This window comes from Stegostoma tigrinum, chromosome 15 (assembly GCF_030684315.1).
Source record: "Stegostoma tigrinum isolate sSteTig4 chromosome 15, sSteTig4.hap1, whole genome shotgun sequence".
In the NCBI taxonomy this organism is placed as follows: domain Eukaryota; kingdom Metazoa; phylum Chordata; class Chondrichthyes; order Orectolobiformes; family Stegostomatidae; genus Stegostoma; species Stegostoma tigrinum.
This window is the reverse complement of record NC_081368.1, coordinates 31,286,852-31,313,796: the sequence shown is the minus strand read 5'-3', so window position 1 is coordinate 31,313,796 and position 26,945 is coordinate 31,286,852. Positions and strand designations below refer to the sequence as shown.

Below are 26,945 nucleotides of genomic sequence, written 5' to 3'. Positions count from 1 at the left end.
TGTCAGTTGGAGTCCTTTTCCTTAATAATTTGTTAATCCTTAAGTGAATACACAAATGTACTTGACGTCCAGCATCTTTTTAAATCTAATTTTCAAATGTATCTTAGTCAATGTTTTTCCCATACCTACACTGTTTTCTGTTTTAACATCTTAGTTTCAGATTTAACTAAATCACTCAAATTTAGTTTGAATTTTATTGTTGTGACCACTGTCTCTAAGATGCTGTTATTTTTAACACAGCACTGCATAAACCTTTTAGGCAGGAGAAGTAATATATTCTGAGCAGCCAAGAACATGACACATTCATTTCTCACTTTGCATTGATCTGATAACATGTCTCTGCCTTACCCAGACAGCAATCCTTTTGGTGTTCTAATTTCAGTTAGAGTAATAATTATTTGTAATGAGATTGACTAAATGATGAACTGTAGATTTTCAAATGCAATCTGGAATCCTCTTTTGGAGAGTTCTGTATGGAATCTTGGGTGACAGGATTTTCTGTTGTCTTTTCTTAGTTTGCAATCATACTAAGCTGATATTATACTAATCATTTTTAAACCAATCAGAAGATTTATGCTACTGCCACATATCTGCTCAGCTGGGTGGGCATTGCTTTAATGACTGTTTAATTTGTAGTAATTTGTAGATGATTGGCTTAGTGCAACATTGTTACTGTTATATTTTACCTCATCAAATTATTTTCTGTACAACTTACTGTTTTCATTCCTGTGGGTGCTGATGTTTTCAAACACCAAGCTGTTTTAGAGGGGAGGCAGATGTGGCCCATGTGAATCTATAAACATTTGTTTGCCTTTCAGCCCAGCAAGTCCACACTGACCCTCCAAAGAGCACCACCCCCAGACCCTCCCCCTACCACCCTACCATGTCCCTGTAAACCTGCATTTCCCATGGCTAATACACCTAATCTGCATATCCCTGAATACTATGGGCAACTTAGTGTAGCCATTTCACCTTAATTGCACACCTTTGTACTGTGGGAGGAAACCAGTGCACTCCGTGGAAACCTATGCAGACACGGGGAGAACTTGCAAACTCCAAACAGTCACCCGAGGGTGGAATCAAGCCTTGGTCCCTGGTGCTATGAAACAGCAGTGCTAACCACTGAGCCATTGATCGTCTCCTAAATATTGCTCCCTTCCTCAGTGGCCAGGTTTTTGTTGCATTCATTGTTGCAAAAGAGGAAAAAGGGATCCTAAAAGGGGAATAAAATTAAAATAATGGTACCAGGAGATGCCGATGACCCTTTGGAAACTTTAGGCTAGTTCTGCACTCGTTAACCAGAAGTGAGGGTCATTAAGACTAACAATGTCACCAGTAACACTGTTGATTGGCCTCAGAATACTGGTGATGGTGCCCACAAAACTGTTGATGGTTATAAATCTCACTTGTATGAATATATTGAGAAGAATTTTGTAGGAGTATTAATGAGGTGTGCTATGGTGAAATTTGTGGCAGAATCACACAAGAAATCCAGTAAGGCCTATCTTAACATTGGACACAACTCTTTGAATCTGTTATGCATCTGCTGAAGCATGTTTCTCACTAAGCAGCAGTGAGGTACCAATTAAAGGGATTTATAGCTTGTTGCATGCCTTTATCAGCACCACATCTCTCTTCATTAATATTTAGTTTACTATCTTACCAAATGAACTAGAAAAACTGAATGCTGAAAATTTCTGACGCAGAAACCAGAGTGAGTGCCTGGGAATTTCAGCTTGCGTCATGCTCCAAATGACCTCTAGTTGGACATCAGGGACCAACATCTCAGGGCATGCTCACTGTACCCTGCTCCTCATGGCTCATTGCTCACATGCACCCATGTTCAATAACAATGGAATCCAAAATCTGCCAGCCCTTAAGCATCCTTATGGCACATTCCCATCTACTCAGCGTACACTTCTGCACTTAAGCTTGGTCTGTAACGATGACTATCACTATAATGATGCAGCAAAGACACTCTGCCTTCAAGGCCAATTAGCTAGCTTATGGTTTAGACCAGTCTACATCTTCAATACTGGAATAGGAGCTTATACACGCAAAGTGGTCAGTGTCCGGATGCTGTCCAAATAAGGAACTAATCCATCACTTTTCTTAACATTTTCTGCCCCACTGTGTGCAGTTGTCTCTTGGAATGAGAGACACATGGGTATTAAAGGTGATGCAAGGAGATGGCACAACCATTGGAGTTGAGGGAGGTGTCCCAACCAAGTGAGTCAGCAGCACAGAGGATGTGCAGTATTCATGGAGAGGGGGGCTAGGATTAGTGACAGCAAATGTGGGAAGATCTTTCAGGCAGCAGAGAGACTGGTAAAAAATGAACCTTAGTGGGTGATGGAGTGAGTATGAGATATTGGAGAGAAGATAGTGGCAGATGTAATGCGGAGTCGACCTTCTAGCAACATTGCTGCACATACTTCCTGCACTAGCCCCGGTGGCAACCTCAGGCCAGGCTGGCATTGTCTGGAGCTGTAGTCTCTTCTGTTGGTCTTGGGGAAACAGGGCATCCCACTTCTGCACCATCCCACTCAATAGGATCTCCGCCTTTTTGCCCATAAAACAGGGCATCAAGTTTCCCTGCCCGTTATGTCTGGGCCAAATGTCAAGAGTCATATGAGGTAACTCCAGGCTGACAGAGCTTACCCATGCATAATGACCTCCAAATCATGGCACCCGCACCAAGGATAATTGTTAATTATGGGATATTCTCACAGTGGCAAGTTGTTCCACGATTATAGTAAGATGGGGTTAAAATCAATGGGGTGTTATGGGGCAGCGCTGTTAGTTAATGATGTGAGTTTGGTAAGAGGCTGCAAGAAAACTCAGTAGGCCCTATGGCAAAAACACTTCCAAATACTTGATGCAACTAGCACTAAGTAAAAAAATTGTAAGATACAGCTTGTTATTTTTCTGTTTAATTGGGTGATATGTAATATTGGTGCATTTATAATCCTTTCCGATTAGCATGTTCAGAGAGGCTGTTACACATCTCTGGAGTACCAAAATGTGTTTCAAATTAATCAAATTATGCACACTGGCAGGAGCAATGCAGACCATCAAAGGCGAGGAAGCTCACACAGTTGTAGGATTGTTTTAAACAACTTGCCCGGGGCGTTAAGACGTACTTTTGGAATATGACGAACTTGAGCCTGGGTCTCCTGGGTCACTGCCAGAATCTCCCAAATCACCCTCCATCTCTCCTTACGCATTTCCATTTATATTTTATAATCAACCCATTCAGAAGTGTTACTATACAGAAGTAGTAGGAGCAGGTAGATCTCAAACCCAGGATTCCGAGCTCAGAGGTAGGAGTGCTACCATTGAGCCACAAAAGCAGCTCAGAGCATTTATATCTATTGTCTAATCAAACTGTTTAGAGATGTTATCACACTTTTCTGGAGCAGATGGGACTTCAACCTGGCTCAAAGGTAGAGATACCATCACTTTTCCACAAGGGGCCCAAAGTAGTTTGCTGGTTTTTTTTCATGATCTAATTTTTTTTAAATCAACCTGTTCAGAGATATATTACAAACTACTAGAGCAAGTGGGACCTGAACTCAAGTCTCTTGGTCTGTGGCAGCGACTCTACCTATGTTCCACAAAAGGCCTTAGTGTATTCATAAATTACAGCTTAAACTGTGGGTCAGCTAATGTTCTTAACTATCTAACAGCACACAATCCCTTTCTGAATTGTTTGTCTGTGTGTGAAACATGTCTCACATAAAATAATCAAGACACTGCAGAAGAATTTGCTGTTATTGGAGTTATTCCACTTATGAAGGTGAAGGTAATTTATAGGGCTGAATCTTGGGTTTTTTTTAGCTGATGTTGATTTCATTGAATTTCTCTCTTTGAAGTCTAACAACTTTTAATGCTGCATTTCAACAAACTTGCCTCATTAATTAGCTACCCCACCTGGTGCCGCTCCACTCATTCAATTCTATCACTCATTGCGCCGAGAACAAATCATCATTGTTGGGATATCCCTAGCACTAGCATCATATTTAAAACAGTTTTGACAAGGACTGTCTATCTGGAGCTGCCCCATTTGACCCAGATGTTGCTGAGAAGGCATCCCATTTTGTGAGCGGGAGGGCGGAGGTCCTTCTCGTGCAGAAGTCAGACTCTAGATCCGCCAGTGGATGCTGCAGCACTGGATCATACCAACCTAGGAAGAGGTTGGCTCCTGGTTCAGTGCGGTCACAGCTGTCTGTAGGAGTACACTGCAATGTTGTAAGAAGGCCAGTGACCTTCTCCACTTCACCAGTGTAATTGCCACCGTTTCCTCTCTGTTACCTCCCACTCATTCTATGTATCCACCTCCCGCAAGGTTCATGCTCTAATTCTGACACAATTGTCAGCAACATAATTCCTCATTTATTCAGATTCACAAGTGACACTGCATACTCTGTGCAAGTTTGCTCACTCACTGAGGGCATATCCCTGCCAGCACCACCAGTAACAGCTAAACCACCAAATTTCATTTCATCTGTCTCCTGCCTCTCTTTCACTACATGAAGAAGACAACCCTGAACAGGACAGAAAGAATCTAGACAGGTTTTGTGGTGCTCAACATTCAGCTTCTAACCCTTACAAGGAGACAATCCTGTCTCTGACCACCCTAAGCAGCAGAACTGACCTTGTCCAAGTTTCTAGGCTGACATCAGAGGCTGCCCTCGACATACAGTGCCCAGAACGCTGGCTTCAGAGCTATATTCTTTGATTGACTCAGGACAGCTGACAACTGTGACAATTTTTCAGTTTTGTGTCTGTGGTAAATAGTACAGAATTGCGGCAGAACTGTACGCTATGTCTCTGGCTGAAATGTAAGGTGCAAAGAGGCAAGGCAAAGCAATATAACCTGAGGATGATGTAAGCATCCAGGTAGGCTCAAAACCAGTGAGTGCTCAGAGAGTAAGTGAGGAGTCCAGAGATGAAGTCACCAGGTACTCACGTTGATTTTCACATCTAGAATTCTTGGTGTTCAATTTTGTCGTGGTGGGTATTAAGTTAGAAAGCTGCAAATTAATAAGCCAATGTCTGCAATTAACTAGGTTGTGAACAAGCTGTACTGCCACTTCAACACACCACTCTTTTCACATGCTAACGTTCCTGGCTCAGGCCTGCTACAGTGCTTCATTGATACTCAATATAAGCTGGTTTATTTGGAAACGCAAGCTTTTGGAATCTCACTCCTTCTTCAGGTGTTAGAGAGAGGGTGGCATCAGACACAGAATTTATAAACAAAAGATCAAAGGGTCAAAGAACTGATGCAAATGTACTGAACCAACCTAAGATGGCTGTTAAATCTTTAATTGGTTAGAAAGGAGATGCAAGTTTCAATTGATTAATATGCAAATACCAGGATTTCTTTCAAGTCACTGTCATGAGATAACTAAAGATTTTATCAATGCATGCAAGAGGTGACGTCTCAGGTCAGAAAATGCATTTTAGGCATGAAGCCTTGTTGAAAATCTGTCCGTGTCTTAACTTGGAGTCAGATTTGATTTATTTCCAAAGCAAGAATTTAAAAAGTGCCACATTGACTGTCTACAAATAGTTTGCTTTTTGAACAAAATTGAATGTATTTGCAATTACAAATCTGCAAATGCAAATTCATCCCTTGATTTATACGTATCTGTATGTATGCGTGTGCGCATGCATGCATGAATGTGAGGGGGAGAGAGAGGAAGAGAGAGAGAAAGAGAGAGACTCTGTCATCACCATAAGTGCAGGGGATTCTGCTACAATGCAATAGTTGCATTCCAGCACATCGCATTACAGAAAATCACATCATAGAGATAATGGGACCTATGGGAAAAATGGGGCTCATAACAGTTATATTTTCCAAAATTCTTCCTCACCTGTGTAGCTTCATTCTTATAGCTGCAGTTGCAATGAATGTTTATTAGACAGATGATGCGGCAAAGAGGCAATCTATTTATGAATCTGACCTTGTCTTTGCAATGAAACGACAGCTGGCCACTGGAAATCCCAGCAATGGTCAGTACTACATGGTCGTGCAAGCATAATGTGCAATGCAAAACTGTGTGAGATAGCGCTCATAGTCAGCAACCATCCATGGAACTCCCCTAGAACTGACACGTTTGGAATTTTTAGTAAAACTCCCTCTTTAATTTAAATGCTGATCTGACCTGACATTCTATTGGCGCAGTCTTCCGGATAGATTTTCAGATAAGTGTAGCAGAGGAATCTGACATTTCTTTCCTATGTGGCTCATTGGCATTGAAGTTAATTGTAGGATTAAAATGTTTTATAAACCTGAGTAACATTGTATTCAAAATAGCAATCCATATAATCCATGCTCGATGGAATCATGTTATAGCTAACATAGGTTTGTTTCACAAATACCATTCCTCTATTTGTCACTCTTGTCACAGTCAATTCACATTGCTGGAACATGTGTTACAGGAGAACCCCCTGTACTACACTTTCAAGGCTATTGCCAGTTCTGATGAAGGATCACTGGACTCAAAATGTTACCTTACTTTTCTTCCCTGTTCCATTGTTGCTCAAGCAATATCTGTTTTTCTTTCAGGTCAAAGAATCCATTTGATGTGTAAACAGCCATTTGGCCCTTCCCAAACCTCCAAACAACATGCCAACTAAATCCAATTCCCCCACCCTATCTCATTACCCCCATGGCTAGTCGACTTAGGCTGAGCAGCCCTCGATTCGATGTGCAATTTAGCATATTCCTGAACACCATGCACAATTGAGCATGGCCAATCCACCTAACCTGCGCATCTTTTGACTGCGGATCTTACTTACATAGACACAGGGAGAACATGCAAATTCAACACAGACCCAAGGCTAGAATGGAACCCAGGTTCCTGGCAGTGTGAGACAGCAGTGTTAACCATTGAGTTAGCATGCCACTCGACATGCAACATCAGCAGTTCTTTAAGTTTTTAATGTTCTTTGTTGTCCAATCTTCAGACACCAACAAATTTATGTTTTAGAAATATGTTACCCAAGCGTTTTTACCAGTGAAATGGGCAAAGGGCCACAGAATTCAGTTTGTTCAACTCGATTTTATTCAAAAAAAATTCTTATTGAGCATGTCCCAAATTCCTACTATATTTACTCTTTATCTAACTGTTTCTGAGAAAGGGTATTACGCACAACAATCCATATATTTGAGCTGGGCCATTGAAATCTCCTTCCTCTTTGACATATGGCTGGCTCTCTTCCACAAAGGTTGTTCTCGCAGTTCAGGACGAGGTCTTCTTGGGTTGATGCACAATCTTCTGCCACAAGACTTATGATATGTTCTTGCTGAGGATATGGCTTCCTGGTGTGTGTTTTCATCGACCTAGCCCCAGACTTTCCAGAATGCTCTCAGGCCTTTGGCCAATAGGATCGTCAGGAGGGTTTAAAACATCCAATGGGGTTGTGCCAACATCCTTCACTGCGACCATGCCGGAGAGGGATAAAGTGCACATCTTCATGCGCTGGCTGGAAGCCTACCTGCCAGAAAGTCTAATCAAGACTTGTCCATTACATAAGCCTCAGGTTTGTTGTAATTGGCTTCCCCGAACAATGATTTCCTTGGACGTTGATTTCCACTGTTCTATGCAGCTGATACCTGTTGACTGTTGTATAATTTAGTTTGGCCAATTTTCTGTCAAGCCTGATTTTTCTAGCTGTGGGTCAATCTAGAATGTTCAGTTTTGGGCCTGTGATCACGTGACCACGCCCAGAACCAGCTGCTCACTACTGCCTCATTAGAATCTCACCTCAACACCTGGGATACCATGAAGCTGCGGTGAGTTGCTCCTGAACTCAAGATAAATCTCACTAGACTTCTCGCATGATCTGCCACTTGCAATAGTCCACATAATTCATGCCTTTATAAGATTTCATCCAATAAAATGGAACTACAAAGGAATTATGCAACTTTTCTTTACAGAAAATAAAACTCCATTGTTTTTCAATTTAATTTTTTTTTAAAAATCCTACTCATTGCAAAGAACTGACTCTTGCTCAAATATGGTTGCACAATTATGAATGTTTTTTTAGTACATTTCCCAAATGAATTCTATTTTCTATGAAATTGCATAGTGAGTGTTGACAAGCTATTTAACCTAATCCTGACTTTATTTCCCTGGGCCAGGTCCACAAAAATAATGCGAGCATTTTCCCTCCATCCAGCCGAAATCAGCTGGCTAATCACAGAACAATAAAGACATCCTGGGGATCTTCCTTACCTGTACAGATCAGAAGCACTGTGAATACGCGAACTCACTGTTCTGTCTGAGAAACTGCAACAAAATGTGTTCGAGTTCTGTTTTAAAGTTAAACTTAGCTCTTAGTTGTGTAGTATTATTCAATTGTATGAATTTTTTTTACATTTGTGAAGAATAGAATACTTGTGAAATCCTGCCATAGTTATTACAGCCGATAGGAGATGCTGAGATTAAGTGTAAGAGTGTCTGAGTGCGACATTGTTTGAGCTGTGGAGCACAAGAGTGCTTAGTGTGTGGTACTGATGCCACAGAAAGCTCAGGGGCAGTTACTTGGTGTGAGTTGCTATGGTTACAACTCTGCATGCACTGTAGGTGAGTACAAGCACACAGCTATTTGATTTTTCTCCCCCCAGTTGCTTGCGGGAGGCTCGTTACAATAAGGTTTCTATCTCGGACAGAGCAAAGAAATTCAATATTCTTCTTTTGTAAGATAACTTTTTGTATACCATGGTTTTCAGGGCATCACATCATCAGTTGTTTGAATTATTAAAGTATGTAACAGAAACAAAATATCATTCACTAATGAAATGCTAATAGATTTTTGTCTTGTATTAACAGGTTTAACACTTCATGATTATCTCCTTTGTGTTGCTGTTTCTCAGTGAGTATCTGTCTTATCTCTTCTGAGCATCTGCTGCAACTTGGAAAAGAAAGAATAAGAGACAGGTAAGGAAACACGTTATAGAACACAATGATGATTAGTATTTTGTTACAAAGGTTTGTTCTTTACATGAAGAACTTGTGACTTATTAAAGAGTCTTTTTTAAACTATAATCTTGTCTCATATTTTAGATACAACTGAATCAAATGGACACATTTGACTAGTTACCTTGTATTTAATTTTTGTAAGCTGCTATTTTAACTGCAATTTGCAGCTTTGTAACTTAAGCTTAGTTGGAGGTTCCGTGAGGTGACAAAACACAGTTTTACTTTTGATTGGTTAACCATTAATTCAGCAGAAAATGTCGATCAAGAGAACCTAATTTATATTTGTTATATTTCTTGGGTGGCATGGTGGCTCAGTGGTTAGCACTGCTGCTTCACAGCAACAGGGAGCAGGGTTCAACTCTACCCTTGAGTGACTGTCGGTGTTGAGTTTGCATGTTCTCCCTGTGCCTGTGTAGGCTTCCATTGGTTGCTCTGGTTTCCCCACGCAGTCCAAAGATGTACAAGTTAGGTGGATTGGCCATGCTAAACTGCCCATAGTGTTCAGGGATGTGCAGGTTAGGTGGGTTAGCCAGGGGAAATGCAGATATATGGTAGCGGGGTGGGTCTGGTGAGATGTTCTTGAAAGAGCTGGTAATGGCCCATTAGGCCAAATGGCCTGGTTCCACACTGTAGGGATTCTATGATATAATTTAAGGCACATCTTGCTCTCTGTATTATTCTTTAACTACTTACCAACTGTGATGAATGAAGCAAGCATATCATCCGCTGCCTAGCATTCATTGATGCTACTCCGTGCCAGTCAATGGAAGGAATCCAGCAGAGTGTTGTGGAATAATTTTCCTCCTTCCACATCATGATCTCCAACTGTGTTGTGGCTTCAGTCTGGAAAATGAACAGCATGAAGTCAGCAAAACTCCATGTCCTGCTTGCTTGATATCAAACCTTGCTTGCTCGATGTGCTGAGCTACCTTTTCAACGTCATGAAACTGCAGTGTACTTCAACTGGTCAAATAAAACCAGAATATGTTCAGGTTGTTATATATTGACTGGAAGAACCTGTTACCTTAAATTCTTTTGAAATTTTGAAGCTGTATCATAGAATGTGTTTGCATTGTTGATGTGTGAAAGTGTATGTTGAGCAATGAATGTACACAATTAACAAATATCCTAGAAGAAAACAAAGTAGTTCTGCATCCTGAGAGTTTAAAAATAGGTCCGTATGTTATTTGTCTGAATCACGATGACAAATCCTATCTGACTCTGCATTCATATTTTCACTTACATGTCACAGTTGCAGCAAAATTGTCAGCCAAAACTTGTCTTTACTTCAATGCAACCCCCAGAAAGGCACAATTTAACTACATTTGAATTTGATTGTGGAGCCAAGTGGCTAGCAGTGAAATTTTGTTTCCAGGCACTATTAACGTTTATCCAGAAGGTGGAAGAAAAGCAGCTCAATGACTCCTCCTGGGCTCGGTCAGGTACTGTCTCATCAAGAATCTAGTCCAGCTTCAGAGAAACCTTGGCGGGATATTAATTCATGATGCTTAGGATGGAGTTAGCAGGAAGATCAGCACCCTGTGTGGCTGAAATTAGCTAGATCATATGCAATACTTTCTTTGTGCAGTGTATTGAATAACATATTACTATCTTGAAGGAAATAAAGGAAAGCCTATGTTTATTGAAGCATCTTGTATAACTTCAGGATGATCCAAAATGGTCTACAAGCAAAGCAAAAGCTTTTGAAATGTAACCATTGCTTTAACTTAGAAAATGCAACCACAAATCTGTGCCTAGAAAAAGGATTGGGGACAAATGAAATAATGACTGGATAGTTTATTTCAGCAGTGTTGCTTGAGTGATAAATATTGACCAGGAAATGGGCAGAATTTTGGTGTTTTTCTTTGAATAGTATTGTGAATTTTCTTTTGACCACCAGTGAGAGAAGAGAGAGCATCTGCTTAAAATCCCAACCAATGGTTAGTACCTTCAACAGTATTGCACTGCAGACTTTGTCTTGATTATGACCTCAAATCTCTTGAATGGGACTTGAACATACAACCTCTGACCCAGGGTGCTACCATGAATCCAATACTAAGGTTTATTAAAATAGATCCAGTTTATGTTTGAAACAAACCCTATTTCTGGTTTAAGTTTACCTTAGTGTGTTTTTGTGGTTTGTCCAAGGTCCGAGTCCACCAAGAGAAGGGGATGGGGAAAATGCACTCTTGCTGTTTGTAAAAGGGGTTATACTAAAGCACAATCTTCCTGTGAATAGATGGTGAGAATAAGGAGTGATATTTGTCTTAAAACTTGCTATCTGTCCATGAACCATATTGACGTAATTTACATTGTAAATGAGAACAACTGAGGAGACCATTGGATGCTATAGATAATCTTATCCCCCATGTTGAATAATATCCTCTGTGAAATAGCTGTCCAGTTCCTAGTTGTTGCTTCGATGACTACTAATTGTAAAGCATTAATGTTTCTTGTCTTTAATTTTTTTTGCTTGCCCTTCAGGGTTTCAATTGATCAGCAATAATGTTACTAATAATATCTTATGTGTTTCTAACTCTAATGCAGACGGTGGTGGAGATAACTAGCTTTCCAGTACATAGATAAGCATTTCTAACAAATATAGAGTGAAAAGGGGAGAAATTCCTTTGTTCAAATTTCACAGCAAGAATAAAAGTGAATACTTTACGCTTATATTAACAATTTTGCCATATGTAGCAAATAGCCAAGGAGACAACCTAGACAAAACCACCCTATATAATCTCTGCATTCAATAGACCCAATAACTCTAAAACTCCATTTAATTTAATTTTACAATTCAATTGTCATTGAGGGGTTCTGTTAAAAGCTGGAAAACTGATGCTAACACTGCCATGGCCATATTCATGAAGTCTGATGGGATTAAGTCCTAATTGAAGATTTAATGTCCTGTCTGTCATTGTGATTCCCAGTTTCTATGAAAGGAACATCCTGACAAGTTCTGATGAAGGGTCGAGGCCCGAAACGTCAGCTTTTGTGCTCCTGAGATGCTGCTTGGCCTGCTGTGTTCATTCAGCCTCACATTTTATTATCCTGACAAGTTCTATTGTGGATGGCTGTCCTGCCTCTGAGAGCTATTGGTCAGTCAGTGACTGGTAGCTCTTCAGCATCGACAGTGTCACTGGGAGTGTGGTCACTACCAGCATGCAACCGGCAAAAGGCATCAGCGATGGACAGCCCAAAGGGAAAGGTGAGTTCGGCAAGTTCATCAGGGTTGAGATGCCCTGCTGAAAAGGATGAGTGTGGTCTTTAAACCCAGGGGATTCTTCCTCGAGGTCCCTCTCTTCCCAATGGTGGTTTCGTCCATTAAGCATAAGGACAAAGAAAGGACTCCTCTTTTCCAGGGTGTTTTTTGGGGAGGAAGCCTATATGACATTGGTCCCACCCATTGCTTGTTATATGCCAGCAATAACTCTTAAAATGCCCTTAAATGACCACTTAAGTATCTAATTTGTCCTCTGGACTAAGTCAGAGGAACTTAGGAAGGTTTCAGATTCTCCAACCAGCACTTTCCTGCCCAATCACATAGCAACCATTTACCCCCTCCCCCATTGTAACAACCTTGGGAAGGTGGGGGCATTGAACTCTGCTCTATATCTCAACAACACTCCTTTGAGTCACTGGACCCAAAACGTTAAATCTGTTTTCTTCTCCACAGATGCTGCCAGGCCTGATGAGCTTTTTCAGAAACTTTGCTTTTACTCCTTTGTGCCAATTATTGTATTTTTATGCTGCATGTAATGTTTTATTTTAACTTGCAGTTGGACAGTTATTGAGCTGCTTTGTTGTAAGCACTGCATATGCCCTTTTAAGGGATTCTAGGGAAACAAATTTCTTACAACTTATTTATTTACTTTGTGTCAATATAGATTGAAATGACTTAGAAATAGAAATTCCATCCTTACAAATTTGAACACAAGTGTCAAATCTGTTGTAAAGACATGGATATGACAGGACAATATCACAGCAATGATTTTATATGAATCTAGAGAATGGATATGTGATGTTGGTTCACAGAGTGTAAATAGGCTTTTTTTCTCAATACCTTGATTTAAGAAAAAGCATCTTGAGAAATTTTGTTCAATACAATGTTAGGTGGTTAAATTAAAGATGTTGGAAATTGCAATTTGTGATTCCCAAGAGAATTTGCACTTCCTAGGCAAAAAGCAATAGCTTCACAAATCCAATTTAAAATAGTAGCCTCTATTCAGCAAAGGAATTACTATCCAAATTATATTGAAAGCTTGCAACAGGTATAAAGATATGTTAATAAGAATTATTCAGAAATACTAAACCGAAGCTTGTGAGGTTTTGTAACTTTTTGCTTAGTCAAGTACAACACCATGCTTGATATTATAGTAGAATTAATTTCTAAAATTGCAAAACTAAATCTCAGAGATGTTGTTGAGAATAAATAAATACTTGCTTGTTGTGGTGGATGGAATGAAGTTGGGAATCTTTAAAATCTGGACATTTGTTTTTTTGAGCCTCATGATATTGAGACCAGACTGAAGGTAGATTTGACATGGCAAGCCCTACTGAGGAGCCTGAATTTGCTACGAAAGGTTGAGTTTGTGAGGCCTGTAGGTTTAAAGGGAGGAGAGGGGTGGGCAGGGATGTGGAGCTCCTATGATGGGGTGCATAGAAACCCTTGAACCCATCCACCATCTTTACCAGACATAGATCAGTCCAGTCAACTAAAGCTCCATAGGCCTCTTCTACCTCAGGTAAGTTAGCAATGGAAATGGGATGAGGAAATTTATGTCAATTAAGTAGTCATTTAAGAGCCTCAGTCATCCCAAGAATGAGGTTTGAGGACTTTCCAATGCCTCCACTGTTCCCTGTAAGCTGGGAGATGAGTTGGCAGCGTGGGGTAGGTTATTGGCAGTCTATGCACAAACCCTATAATATTCTCTCCACCTTCAAACCTATTGGCTGGGAACCATAAAGTTCTGCCCATGAAACAATAGTGATTTCTGTCATTGATGTTAATGATCTGATAGCTCAAACTGAAGGAGGAGAGATTGCTCTTCACAGTGCCAATATGGCTCCCTCATTCAACTGTACCAAAACTAAATTGATAAGTCATCCAGCCCTACGTTGTTTGTAAGACCGCACTAAATGCAATACATGATGTTTCGTTTATATACAATGAGGAATTGTATTTAATATTTATACAACGTCTGAAAATCTCTGCAACATTCCAACACAGCAGTTCTCTTGGAGATCACATGTTGGATAAACCTGATGATTGGACAATCGAAGAAATGATCTGTAAAAGAGCTTACAATTTTGCAAGGAAATGGCAAGGTGAACATAGATAAGCAATTTTCTCTCATGGGTAAAAAGTAAAAGTTGCCATACCATAACGTTGCTCCACACACACACACACACACACACACACACACGCACACGCACGCACACACACGCACTCACACACAGACACACCGCACACACACGCACACACACACACACACACACACACACAGACACACACACACACACAGACACACACAGACACACAGACACACACACACACACACACAGACAAACACACACACACACACACACACACACACACACAGACACACACACACACACACACACACACACACACCTTTGGTGGTTTAACTTGATGTCACTATGCTTCAGATAAGGGGAGAGTTCTTCATGATAACCTCAACTATTGTGGGAATTGCATCCATGCTGTTGGTATCACACTGCAACGCAAACCAGCTGTTCAGTCAACTGAGCTAACTGACATCCCTCATGGCAGAATAGCTATGAAGCAATTATTTACACTGGTGTGGGAACATAGAGAAAGGGGATATCATTGTAAGTTTTAAACAGGGCAATTCTGTCACAAAATCATTAAGTAATTTTTTCTCAAAGCATTGCAGAAATCTGGAACCCTTCCACCAAAGATTATGCATGCTCTAACAATTGAGGCAAAGCACATAAATGAAGTTGAGGTACCAATCAATGAAATGCCTGAAATGCTGAATGGCATCCTCCTGTATTGAGGAGAAGGCAAGAAAAAGAACTATTTTCAGGTTTGGTCTTCTTAAAACATGGTTAATTACATTTTAAAATTAAATACTACAATACATGTTATTCAGAAGGATGACAAGCTCAAATATTGCTGTTATGTTCTTGAAAGATTGTTCCATATTTCTTTGCCACATATTATTAAGCATTCTACTCTACATACTTTCCTGCACATATTCTAACAGTCAAACAACTAAAATCAAGGCTTCTGACTCACTGCTCCCATGTCTTTCTCTTTTCCTTTTTTAACTCTGCTCGAATGTAGCATTGAAGCCCAGGAAAAAGTATCATTGTGACACTATTTAGGGACGGCACCGTGGCTCAGTGGTTAGTACTGCAGCCTCACAGCACCAGGGACAGGTGTTCAATTCCAACCTCGGGCGACTCTCTGTGCAGAGTTTGCACATTCTCCCCGTGCAAAGATAGATCAGCCATGCTAAATTGCCCATAGTGTTCAGGGGTGTGTGGGTTATAGGGGGATGGGGATGCTTCAAGGCGCGGTTTGGACTTGTTGCACTGGAGGACCTGTTTCCCCACTGTAGGCAATCTAATCTAATCTATTTTAATGTCTCTATGATGATGGGTGTTGTATTCCTCATCATGAATGATAGTATTAGAGGAAAATAAGTATTCAGTTATATGAATGAAACAACTTGGGAGGCTAAAGTGAATATTCAGGACAGGTACGTACTTGAAGGTGGTAAAAAGTTATCAGTACTGGCAAATGACTTCTAGCTCAAATAGAAAAACCACAGGTAAGGCACAGTTATACATGCCTGACCAAGCCATGTGTTACTACAGCAATGAGTGCAAGATTTTTTGCTTTGTAAGTTTAAATTCATCAAATCAATGGCGTCTTGATAGAGTTTAGCTATGGACCATACTACATATTGTCAGAAACTTAATAGAATTTACAATAAATACAGAATGCACTGCCTAACAATGTTAGTGGAGGCAAGTTTAGTTTGGAACATCAACTAAATGCAGTGTTGTCTCCTATTGTATTTTGTTGGTGATAAAATATGTCGTTTTTCTTGAGTTAAACACCAAGCCAATATTTATTAACTTTTTCAAGATATTGTCCATGTAGGTGAACAATGATATTCCTGAACTCTGTTTAGTTTGGATAATGCAAAATCAGTTTCTGATTAGTTCGGCATGTGTAACAAATGTTGGCCTAGGTAGTGGTATCCACCTTCATAAACAAATAAAATTAAGTGGTGCATGATTTGTTTCCAATTGATTTCTCGAAGCTGATGGTTATCTTCTGGTTTAACTTTGAGTTATCTTTTTGCTTGTTCTACACACTTTGAAATAATTTCTCTCTGTATTTTTTTCTGGTTTTCTTCCAAGATAACAGACTGTCTCAAAGTAATTTTGTTGTCTGCTTATTTGAATTACTAATGCATATAAGGTCAATTTTGGGTAATATTTTGGGCTTATTGTTCCAAACAACTTACTGACAAATATCCTGTGGTGTCTCTATTTGAGATAGATCTTTCAGCACAGTGCTTTTGTCTGCTTCAGAGTGACTGTCCTTTCTCAGACAAAGCTTGGCACACAGAGGTTTCTTCAAGTGGACACCAGGTACAGAGTTCTGCTTGTGAAGTAATCCAAAATTAGCAAATTTAGATATAAGACAGTCACTAATAAATAAGAAATTCAGGAGAAATTTATTTGTCCACGGAATGGTTAGAATGTAACTTGATACCACGCAAAGTAGATGAGATAACTAGCGTTGAATTTAAGCTAAACTGGAAAAATACAAGAGGTAGAAACCAACATGGAGTTGTTGATAAGGTGACATGAAACAATGAATAATAATCTGAGGTGAAGTATAAACAGCAGTATAAACCAGTTGGGCCAAATTACTTCTCTCTGTGCTGCAAACCTTTTATACTTCTTCTCTATGGGTCCATTTGCTTCTATTTTCAATCTCACAACCTTTGTTCCCTTGCTCTTTCCTTGAAATGCTTTGAACATTGCAATGTTTCCAATTATTTTGGATCTGTTTTACTTTCTACCTATCATTCTCGCTTTGTGTTGAACTGCTGTTCAGCTTGCAGCCCTTCTGGTGGAAACCCAACATTTTGATGCAGTGCTCTGTTCCACCATGTTTCACACCATAGCCTGAGCTGATGCTGACAGTGACACTGGCCACACATGCACATGTTCACGTAATTCTGGTTGAGGCCCTGACATGTCTTTTCTGAGCCTTAAGAAAGTTGTTTACTTCCTTCTGAATCTTAATGGCAGTTCAGTCATGCGTTCAGCTTTGTGGGTTACCTTATGTTTACCAGCAGGTACTTTGCAACTGCGCCTTGAGGATAGAATCAAGAAGGATTAAAGTAACCACAAAGAACAAAAGACAAAACAGGCAATGGAGGGGCCCAAGATGAAAGTGGGCAGACAATTAAACACAGAAACAAAATGATTACCCTTTCTGAGCATGCCTAAGAAAGTTTTCAATGGAGAAAAGTTTTTCAAAGTTCTTTGCTATTCATCAGCAAACTTTATGAATTTAATCATGATGGGTAGCAATTATTAGATTAATAGCTCCATTTATAATGTATTTTATTTTACTTGAGGTCACGGTAGCTAGCTTTTTTATGGGTGGTAATTTAAGAGTTCTTGGGTCAGAACAATAATTATGTGTGTGAAATAATATCGCAAACTGATCACTAATGTTTAATGAACCACAATTATGATCAGTTGATAATAAAACATGAACTACACAAGGTCAGTTTCACACTGAGAAATGCAGTGGCTGGATAATCAATTTTCAAGGTGATTTTCTTTCCATGAGCCATATTTTGCATAGTGCAGCAATATTTCTGTGTGATGAAGTGCTAGGGCAGTGACTGCCCAATTGTTATTTTATTCACTTTCCATTTCTATCCAGCATGGTTATGCAATGCAGCTAGTGGTATGAATCTGGGGAAAAGTAATTTGGTTGGAGGATGTTTGCAAACATGCTAGCCTCTTGAAGAATGGTGAACCACAGTAATGGAAGTGTTTACAAGGGAATGAACATTCACCTTTTTGACTAAATCTAACTCAGATCAATAATTTTTTCCAGCCTTATCAAGCAAGATTTTTGAATCAAAGTACTGTTGCAGACAATCAGCATGACAACAATTTCTTTGCTACTCATTAAAGTGTGATGTCTTCAAGCATGAGAATTTTGCCTTAAGAAAATTAGAATTCGTAGCTGGAACATGTCATGTAGTCTCACAAACCTGATTTCCTATTCAATAAAATCCTAAATGAACTTCAATGCTTAGCATTTATCCGGAATTTTTATAGTATCCATACCTTGCATTGTCGCACTGTGCCGTGACTTTTAGCACATTGATGTTTCGCTCAGAGCTGCTATTTTGAGGCAGCCTTTAGTGCAGGCACTCAGAAAGGCTGCTTACCAGTAGGGATTTGTCCAGGGTGGCACTTTGGTGAATGGCACACAAAGGCATGTGTCAGTTGCCTTTGCAATAAATATACCACATGTTCATTCAGCCAAATGGCCACGTCAGAAACTTGGGAGTCGGGTTAAGTCCTTTACCTAGTCAAGGGCTAGGGGTGGATGACAGCTGCTGTGAGTCACAGTGTTCCAGTACCATCAGAAAGCATACATTCCGCGGCTTTCATAAACAATATGATCACAGGATAAAGGAGCAGAATTCAACTGCTAGGCCATTCAACTCTGTTCCACCATTCAATCATGGCTAATGTGTTTCTCAATCCCATTCTCTCAATAACCCTTGATCCCAAAACTCATCAAGAATTTGTATATCTCTATATTAAATACACTCAATGTCTTGGCCTCCACAGCCTTCTGCAGCAATGAGTTCCACAGATTTGCCACCCTCCAGCTGAAGAAATTCCCCCTTATCGCAGTTGTAAAGGGTCATCCCTTCACTCTGAGGCTATGTCTTTGGGTCCTAGTTTCTCCTACTAGTGTAAACATCTTCTCTAAATTTTCTGTCTCCAGGCCTCTCAGCATTCTGTAAGTGTCAATCAAATATCCCCGCATCCTTCTAATCTACAGTAAGTTCAGAGACAGAGTCCTCAACTGTTCCCCACATGACAAGCAATCCTTCATCTGGGATGATTCTTGTAAATTTCCATTGGACTTTCCCCAATAACAATCAAAGAATCATAGAATCCCAAAAACGTGGAAGCAAGCTGATCAGTTCATTGAATCCGCATCGGCTTGCTGAAGAGCATCCCACCCAAACCCATCCCTCCACCCTATCCCTGTAGCCATGCATTTCCCATAGCTAACCTACCAATCTACATATTCCTGGACAGTGAGAGGCAATTTAACCTGGCCGAGCCACCTAATCTGCACACCTTTGGACCGTAGAAGGAAACCAGATCACCTGGAGGATACTCCTGCAGACACAGGAAGAATATATAAAAGCCATGCAGACAGTTTCCTGAAGGTGGAATCAAACTCAGGACCCTGGTGCTGTGAGGCAGCAGTGCTACCTACTGACTGACTCTGCTGCCCCCAATATTCCAGTATTCCAAATGTGGTCTGACTAGAGCCTTTGCAATCTCAACAGTACATCCCTGCTCTTGTATTTTAGTCCTCTTGAAATGAACTCTAACACTGCATTTGCCTTCTTTACTGCCAACTAAATCTGCATGTTAACCATAAGAGAATCCTAAACAAGAACTCCTAAGTCGCTTTGTGCTTCATATTTGCAAAAAAATTCCCTAATTAGATATAGCCTATGCCTCTATTCTTCTGACAGAAGTGGATAACGTTACACTTGCCCAAATTTCATTCCATCTTCTTTGTTATTATCCATTCTTCTGGCCTGTTTAATTTTTTTTGCAGCCTCTCCGCTTCCTCAATACTACCACACTCTTCATGTATTTTTGTGTCATCTGCAAACTAGCAAAAATGTTCATTCATCCATCTAGGTAGTTAATGTATAACATGAATAGTTGTAGTCCCAACATTGATCCTTGCAGATCTTTGGCCGTCATCTTGAAATTCTTGCCAACTTTATCCCCACTCTCTGCCTTCTGTCAGCCAGTGAGTCAATCCTCCATGCATGCCAGGGTCATATGCATAACATAATAGGGTCTCATCTTATTCAGCAGCTTCCTGTGTGGCACTTTGTTGAAGACCTTCTGGAAATCCAATTAGGCCATGTGCACTGGCCATCCTTTGCCTAAATTGATTATTACTTCCTCAAGGAATTCTAACAGATTTTTCAAATATGACCTCCCATTGACATACTCCACAATCTCTTCCTAAATGATGGACTCTCAATGCTTAGCGATGACCAAGGTAAGATGAACTGGTCAAAATTTCTGTCTTCTGCTTCCTACCCTTCTTAAACAGAGGTGTTATACTAACCATTTTTCAGTCCTATGGGACCCTCTCCAACTCCAGTGATCCTTGGAATATCACCACCAATGCCTCCACAATCTCCTTAGCTATCTCCTCCAGAATTCTCAGGTCTAGTCTGTCTCATCTGGGTGATTTATCCACCCTCAGACCTTTCAGCTTCCCCAGCACCTTCTTTTTGCTGATGACTACAACACTCACCTCTGGCCGCTGACTCTGTTGAAGTTTTGGGACACCACCGGTATGTACTGGTGTACTGAAGCAATGCAATCTATTAGAATTCCTTGAGCCCAGGGGTTCCTTTGCCTTAAGTCCCCAGTGAAATCTGCCTCATTACACATCACTAAATCCAGATCTGCTTGTTCTCCAATGGGTTCTACCACAACCTGCTCCAACAAAACCATCTCGTAAACATTTCACAAATTCCTTTTCTTGAGATCCACGACCAATCTGTCCACCTGTGTATTGAAGTCCCTCATGATTATTGTAATATTCTCTTTCTTATATGCCTTTTCTATCTCCTGACTTATTTTCTGCCCCACATCCTGACTACTGCGAAGAGGCCTGCCCATAACTTTCATTAGAATCTTTATTGCTTTGCTGTTTCTCAACTCAAATTCATTGCCTTCTACTATATGTTGTTTCTTGCTATCATTTTAGTTTCATTTATTACTGACAAAACAACCTTTGCCCATCTGCCTGTCCTTCTGATAGGATGCGTTTTCTTACATGTTGAGTTTCTAGCCCTGATTATCTGACAGTCATGTCTCTGTGATACCCACAACATCATACCTGCCAACTTCAATCTGCACTACAAACTTATTTACCTTGTTTTGTATACTTCATTCTTTTAAGAATAAAACCTTCAACCCTGTGTGGATTTCCCCATTCTCATTGCTGTCCCTCTATCTGCTATGCCTGAAGTTAGATTCTAGAGCCTTTCTATATTCTTAGTCCTGTTACTTGCTCTGAAAACTTTAATAATCTCCACAGAGCCCTCCTCAACTTTAACTTCTTCCTTAATTTTCCATGTAACTGAACCCTAACCCACTATACTGTGCACAGCCCTGTCCTTTAAATCCCTAGTTATGTGATTCACCATGCCTAAAGTCTCAGTATCATTCAGGTGGAGCCTATTCCGTTGGAGAAATTCCCACTTTCCCCAGTACTGGTGCCAATGACTTTGACCTGGTCAGTCGTCTTCTTGAGAGATGAATGGCCAGGTGAACTGTACCAGTGCAGTCTAGGAAGTGTACACTTCAAGCCAGTCCTATAGAGCCAGCATACGTTGCTAGGAGAATGACAAACAGTCAATTGGGCAGCTGTCAATACAGCGGCGTGGTACTTGGTTAGTCATATCCATGGGCTGCTCATTGATGTCATTGAGGTCGACAGGGAAATGCAGTCCTATGTGTCAATCTATCGATCTTTTGGCAGATTCAAAGAGCACCTGTGGGAGAAATGGGGGCTACTGCCAACAGGGATGGGAGAGTCAAGTTGGGGGTGGGGGAAGCAAACGTATTGTATCAGTGGGGATAAAGATCATGATGGGGGAGTAACAAGGTGAATGAGGGGTATCTCAGAAGATATGGTAATCTGTAGGAAGGTTGAGGGTTGTTGAGTGTGACCACAATAGTAGCCTCCACGGTGGGAGAAGAAAGCAGCAGGGTAGGCATCATTCAGCTGCAATGCTGCGGTTAGAGGGCAAGGAGAGCAGTTGCGGGCACAGTTCAATGTGGTGAGTTTTCACACTGGACAGCTGAGTGGAGATGCATAGTTGGATTAGGCATGGACAGACTGGACAGTCAGAAGCTTTCTCCCAGGGTGGAAGAGTCAGGTACCAGGGGCATAGGTTTAAGGTGCGAGGAGCAAGGTTTAAAGGTGATGTACGAGGCAAGTTGTTTACACAGGGGGTGTTGGGTGCCTGGAACTCACTGCCGGGGGAAGTCATGGATCAGATACTATAGTGATTTTTAAAGGCATCTTGACAAATATGTGAATAAGTGGGTTTGGAGGGAAACGGCCTCTGGAAGGGCCGGGGGTTTTTGTTGTGGCGGGCAGCATGTCAGTGCAGGCTTGGAGAACAGTGGGGCCAGTTGCTGTACTGTAATTTTCTTTGTTTTTTGATTTCTTTGTTCTTAAATGTGAAGTGATAGGTTTTTGTAGGAAGAACATTGAAAGTCAATATGAAATAAGGAGTACAATTCTAAAGCGGGGGGCACAGATTAATGAAGTTGTCAGAACAAGTAGAAAAAGTCGTTAACAAAGCATACAGTATCTTCAGTTTTACTGACTGAGATTTAGAGTACAAGAGAAGAGAGGTGATGTTGAACTTGTATAAGACTCTTATTAGAGCTTGACAGGTGTATGTGCAGAGTGTTGAGTTGTGTGTGTCACATTATATGAAAGCTATGAATATTTGGAAAGAGTTCATCAGTGATTTTCAAAGACTGGTTCCAGGAATGAGAATCTGGGAGGAGATTCAAGAGAAATTTTCAAATTCATGTGTGGATTGGATAGCATAGATAGGGAAAAGCTATTCCCATTCATAAAAATAATTTTTTAAAAAATGAGAGGCCATAGATTTAAAGTGATGAGAAAATGAAGCATAAGTGATACAAGAAAAACTTTCACTCATTGAGTAGTAAAGGCATGGAATACACTGCCTGGAAATGTGATAAAGACATTCGATTGAGGTGTTCAAGAGGGACAATTTGGATAGAAATAGTATGCAGTGATATGGGTGAGATGCAGGAGATTGGCACAGAATCAAGAATCACAGAGTTATAATGGTGCAGAAGGTCGTCATTCAGCCCATTGTGCCTGCATTGGGTCTATTATCCATGCCAGCCCTATGATCTAGTGTCACTCCCTTGCATTTTCTCCATATCTCTACAAAGCATTACTACCAAAACTAAAACATCCATCAGGGATATATGAGTCCAGTACAGTTTAGAGGATGGCTACTAGGAAGGGGATGGAGATGCTCAAGGACAAATTGACATTTTTGGGCAGAGGTCAGAAGAAACTGATTGAGGAGTGTACACTGTCAACTTTCATCATCCTGGAAAGTGAAAGTGCGCAATGAGGAAGAAAATCACTGCACTACCCTACTGAGTAGCCTAGTCAAGTGACTCCATTTGTTGGAGAGGGAGGTGCAATAGCTATCAGTGTTGGGACATTTGATGGCAGAAAAAAATCACATGCAGATAAATGCACTGTGTATGAAACACTCCTAAGAGGTCCCCAACCTTGGCCATCTGAAAGCATTGCGCCTCTCTGTGTTGCACCTCTCTACCACAGACACAGCTGGAGTGCTCCTGAGATGCTGCTTGGCCTGCCGTGTTCATCCAGCTCCACACTTTGTTATCTTGGATTCTCCAGCATCTACAGCTCCCATTATCTCATTAGGAGCTACGCCTTTATTCACAGAGGCCATGGAACAATTAGGATATTCGACAAGGAGAGCCATGTATATACATTGTTCATCTTGCTTCTAATTGATACATCAGGTTCTCAGCGCAGACTTCCGTCCATGGAATCAGATTATGAACTCTTTTAGCATCCATTTCTGATTTTGTTCCCTGATCACAGTTAGGTTTCTGCAGCAACATTGTTATGTTGCAGAATACCTGTGAACCTTACTGGACCCTCTCTCAGACTCAGTGCTGAATGTAATTGTGTGCTGTGTAAATATTAGTTGTTGCTACTGACTCCTGTAAACCTGCGTGTATATTAAGGGTGATGGTGCTAAATGTTTGACTCAAATTGTTTTTGCAGTCTATTGAATTTGAACCATACTTTACTGAGGAACCATTTTTAAAAGCCGTACAAAATAAGAATGGAGAATCAATACAACTGTAGGGACTTTTTTCCACTAAGTTATTGACCAGAACAGAGATTTATGATGAATGTTGCACAAATGAATAAGTTAATGGCACTGCAGCTACGAATATTTCTTTCTATTACAAACTAAAGTGTCAGTCCATCGCACATGCACAAATATCAAGATTTAGGTGTTGAACCCTCGGTTTTCAGTCTCAGATGTATGACTGCTGCATGTGAGCCAAGCCTAAACCTATGTTATTTGAAGATAATCCATGCATAATGTGAAAAGCTTGAAGATTTTGGTGGCAACAAATGCTTTTCCAGTGTTTCTTTGTTGCAAAGATGTTAATTACGAATGGGCAGTTTCCTGAGATGTGTGGTAGGGTCTCATTTGCCATCTCACATCTACGGCATAGTTTGTTTCTGTACGGCCTACCTCTAGATATTGTGGTTCTTGTCGGGTATAGGTTACACCGCAAGAGCACGCTGTTAATGAACTGCAACTCATATTCCGCCTGGGAACCCTGCAGCCATATGGTATCAATGTGGACTTCACCAGTTTCAAAATCTCCCCTTCCCCCACTGCATCCCTAAACCAGCCCAGTTCATCCCCTCCCCCCACTGCACCACACAACCAGCCCAGCTCTTCCCCCCCACCCACTGCATCCCAAAACCAGTCCAACCTGTCTCTGCCTCCCTAACCGGTTCTTCCTCTCACCCATCCCTTCCTCCCACCCCAAGCCGCACCCCCAGCTACCTACTAACCTCATCCCACCTCCTTGACCTGTCCGTCTTCCCTGGACTGACCTATCCCCTCCCTACCTCCCCACCTACACCCTCTCCACCTATCTTCTTTACTCTCCATCTTCGGTCCGCCTCCCCCTCTCTCCCTATTTATTCCAGTTCCCTCCCCCCATCCCCCTCTCTGATGAAGGGTCTAGGCCCGAAAAGTCAGCTTTTGTGCTCCTGAGATGCTGCTTGGCCTGCTGTGTTCATCCAGCCTCACATTTTATTATCAACAAAGTCAGCTTGATTTTTTAAATGACGTAACCATTATTCAGAAGCTGCAAAATATTTTTCAGAAGATAAGGGACTGTAAGGAAGAGAACAGTAAAGTGTAGAAATGTTGTTGTTGTGGGGTGTCATTTAGCGTTGGGAATCAATTAGCTGATGCCTGTGGTGCATAGCGACACTGATGGTGTGGGATCAATTCCTGCCATTGGCTGAAGTTATCATGAAGGTCATACTTTCAAAGCCTTGCCCCTTGCCTGCAGCGCAGTGTTCCCCTAGGCTAAACTCAACACCAGTTGTGTCTTTCTAATGAGGGAGTGGGACAATCGTGACTGTGCCTTACAGGAGATTCCATTGTTCAGGGGCATGCAGGCATATCTCTGTCATCATGAGTGTATTGTGGTATGTTGCTATCCTGGTGCCAAAGAAAGGAACTTTAAGGACAGTATGTAGAAAGCTTTACAGGGAAAGGGCCACCAGATAAATGTGGTGCATGTTGGTACCAACAACATCAAGTGGAATTTTTCTATTTTTCAATTGAAATGTTTTGTCAAGTGAGATTCTGGTTGGCTCAGGGTGATTTTTCTCACATAATCTGCTGTTCAGCCCCTTATTAATTATGCGACCAGATTCTTGGACAATTTTCTCAAAGAACTTTGCAGCCAGATACGTGGAAGTATTCACCATTGCTGCATCCTTCTGGTATTAATGGCACCATTTCAGATTCTACAAGCCTGAAACTTCTTCCCAAAATGTGATGTTCAAGCGACTGTGTTCAGGATGTGGCCCCAGGAAAGAAAAGCTCAATCACTGTATTATGGATAGGGACCAGGGTAACATGGTAGAAAGGACAATGAGAGGAGATCAGTCCTTTAACCAGCTGAGTATCTTAAGAGACCACAGCCACAAACCAAGCCTATCTGGATATCATTGTCAGCCTGGGATGGTGCCTTGTCCTGAGGTGATGCCAATCGTGCAGGAAGAAGGTCTTCTTCACTCCACAAGGGAAATATGATCATCTTCTATCTGTTGTCTGCCTGCTGTCTCAAACTCAGAGTCACCATTCACTCAATATGTCACTGCACAAACAATTCACCAAGGCTCATGGGCTACAGCACTCTCTATTCCATGCACTATACCCATTTGACAGCTCTGATTCACCACATCCTCCCAAGTTACTCACTCTTCCTGCCTGTGCACTTTCTACTCATTCATTGAAGACCCCTCAGAAATGTTCCTCCTTAATCATCACCACTAACAGCTCTTCCAGCTACTTCTGTCAGACTCAATCCCTCTCAATGTCTCATTGCATGAAAAAAATAGCCCATAGCTTGGCTAACAGATCCAAGACTGGCAGGTGAGGGGACACTATACTTTCCACTCTATTCAAACAGATATTCCAGGTTTCGTTGGTGAGGAGCATGTCTATTCTTATGGGGATGGAGAAACCTCAATGACTAAACAAGATTCATTGTGCTGTACTGCACTGCACATCCATTAACACCAGTGGTAGCTCATTTTTAGCCAACATGAGCTTTTATCCCACTTAGACACCTCTCTCATCCTCTGCAGGCACTAGTGGCACCAGTGAGCCTCCACAAATAGGGTAGCATTGGGAGCCGTAACATCCTTCTCCATCTCTCAGGAAGAATCTATTGTTCTCTCACATGATGCATGGCAGA

General features: G+C 41.1%; 1 protein-coding gene across 4 annotated transcripts in view; it reads left to right on the top strand.

The window, feature by feature from the left end:
• Positions 1–26,945, top strand: part of tenm1 (teneurin transmembrane protein 1) — a 2,164,854-nt gene that overhangs the window by 721,095 nt on the left and 1,416,814 nt on the right. For all 4 annotated transcript variants that reach the window (XM_048544387.1, XM_059651404.1, XM_059651405.1 and 1 more), the window contains one exon: positions 8,847–8,954. The gene's annotated coding sequence lies outside the window, so the exon portion shown is untranslated. The remainder of the gene's footprint in view (positions 1–8,846; positions 8,955–26,945) is intronic.